Here is a 2,843-nt window from a genome sequence, read left to right as displayed (position 1 = left end):
GTGCCCTGCCAATTTGCACTTTAATCTCTGCCCAGCTTCCGAGCCCACAGGGAGGGAAGCTGTTCTCACCCAGGTGCTTCATGCCCCTGGGACAGTTCACATTTCAGGGCATGTTGCCTTTGCTGGCAGTTAGCCAAATCTAGTGTCTTTCCAAGAGTTTCTGAGCCCACCTAGGTCCTACCATAGCCCATAGGCTCTGGACGTTCCCACCGCGGGTAAACCCAGCCAGCTTGTGACAAATAAAACAGTTGTGCAGCGGGACAGGTTTCAGAGCTAGCTGGCCAGAGATCTGGGTCCTGCTGTAGCCTGTTTCATTGCCATCCAGGAAAAAACAGAGCTGTGAACTGAGCACTTTTGAAGATCTGCTACCCCCTGCCCCCCACCAGCACTTTAAGGATTAAAAAGCTTGTGGCCATTCAGACCTTGCTGAATGCTTTGGCCAGCCCAGGCGTTGCAAACCAGCTGCTAACGAGGACAAAAATCACTTCAGAGCACCGATTGAGATCGGCTAGGCATGAAAGTCAAGCCATTCCCAATGAGAGTTTCCACTGCTCTCGGAAGACTTCATTGTCTTTGACAGTGTATGCTGCTGTCATTGCAGTCAATGAGGAGGGGAAGCAGATAGCTCCTGAGGAACGGGCATCCTAATCCTCCACATCACTATCTCAGCACTGTAACTAACAAACTAGTTGAATGCCCAGGGCCAGAGGCTCAGCTGGTACCAACTGACGTCCCTTCACTGAAGTCGCTGAATGACGACTTCAATAGCCGAAACCCTGGCCCACGAGCGCTAATGTCACGGCACTTGGTTTGGTTCCATCAGCATCATTATTACTCAGGTGTGTTACAGGAGCAGCTGGAGGCTGTACCCAAGAACAGGGCCTCGTTGTGCTAGGCCCTGTACGCTCCGCTAGTGAGAGAGAATCTTTGCCCTGCAGAGTTTACAATGCACAGAGATAAGAGAGACCAAGCATGGGAGAAAAGGAAGATTAGTAGCCCTGTTTTTACAGAGGGTGCCCAGGGTTGCTCAGGAAAGCTCTGGCAGAGCCAGGAATTTATCCCCTCTCTCCTGAGTCCCAATCTAGCACCTTAGCCACATGCTTTTAAATTCAAAGCAGCCACATACAGCGTGCTAATGTTATAACAGGCTCACGATCTGATATGTCCCCTATCAGGGAACTGTGTCTGGCAGAGAGATGGGACCAGATTTCTAGCAGGGCTTTTCTATCGCTAAAGGCTGTGGTTCACCAGTAAGCATCAGTCTGACAAAAATGCACGTGAAGAATGGCCCATTAACTCCCTGCTGCCTGGAAGGCTTTTAGGCTTAACGTACTTTGTGCATAGCGTTTTTAAAAGAAATTCAATAGAGGGTCAAAGCCACTCGGAGATGCTATGTGATTTCGATCCTGTGAAACGGAATGCCGGCTCCGTCTCTGCACTGGGCTTGGGATTTGGGCACTGGGCTTTGGAAGACTATTTAGCCTAATTTCTGCATCATTTAAAAGTCGAGGTGTTAATACAATGGTGAAAGGTCACCAATTGCTTGGTGCCTTGTGCTCAATGTCTATCTTGGCAGGATACTGCTTTGCCAGTTACCATCAAGGGTGCCAGGAGAGCTGGTAAAGGTCACCACTGTTTCAGTGTTTGCAAAGAGGTGCCGCTGCAGGCCTATGTACCCTTTAGCTAAACTGAATGTAAACAAGATGGGAACTTCAATCAGAACCAACTGGAATTAAGCTGATTCCACCAAAGTAACTAAACCACATTCAAATATGACCATATTTGCCTGTTCCCCAGAATGCACGAGGGGGAAACATTTGATACGCTATGTTAATGACACACGTTTGTTGACCCTTGTAGATTGCCTGCTCTGATCACCAGGGGAAATGAGAGTAGTAAATATACCTTGGGACCTGGTGTGCATATTTGTGCATCCCGATTCCAGGGCACAATGGCTGCAATTGCAGTAACACACAGCAAATGCACGCTTTGGCACCTGAGAACGAGGTGCGCAGGTCTGAACATCTGGGCCACGGCACCTTGATAACTCATGGGCAGCTGAAAGGCAGGTAAGTGTTTCCTTAGCTTAGGATAGGACAAAGTGTACAGCCTAATCTATTTAATGGCCTTTGAAGTTTCCCCCATCCCTGAAACATTTCCCTCCAGCAGGGATCCAGAAACTAGCCTACTCATTTGATGCTGGAGAGAGACAATGAAGTGCAAACCCAATTGTCCCAGCTGAGGAATGCAGCGTTTTACCTGTATCAACATCAAACCTTCCCAGGGCAAATCCTGACTCCGCCCAGACGGGCCCACAGAGCTCCAGGGGTTGGGAATAAGTAGGATTTACAAAACTTGGCAGAGGGGTTGCACCTCCAGCAGCCCACAATGCACCTCAGGGCTTTTCAAATGGTCACGCAGGCGCGTGCGCAGGGCGAGGAGGGAGGTGTGCAGGCCTGAGGCTCTCGGAGTGGCCTGGAGTCCAGAGCTCCCCACTCCCTGCACGGCCTGGTCCCTCCAGCTGTGTTCCGGGTTCAGGTTTGTCACAAAGGGAACCATTGCATGGGGCAAATCTACACCATTTTTAGGCTCTGCAGAGCCACTTGTCGTTACCTTTGCATCCGAGCACTTTGGTAATGCAAACATGCTGGCACACTTGAAATGCCGCCACTGTGTTTATTTGAACCCTGAAGCCATCCTAGTGGACACGACAATAAAGTCTGGGTGGGTTTGGGTGGGTTTGGTTTGTGTGTTACAATGTGTCAGGAAAAAATACCCCAAAACAAAACGCAACCACAAGCCCGTTTTTTAGGTGAAAGTTTAAAAAGATGTTTGCTCCAGTA

Source organism: Caretta caretta, chromosome 13 (assembly GCF_965140235.1).
Source record: "Caretta caretta isolate rCarCar2 chromosome 13, rCarCar1.hap1, whole genome shotgun sequence".
NCBI classification, from domain to species: domain Eukaryota; kingdom Metazoa; phylum Chordata; order Testudines; family Cheloniidae; genus Caretta; species Caretta caretta.
The sequence above is the reverse complement of the archived record's forward strand: the minus strand, read 5'-3'. Positions refer to the sequence as shown.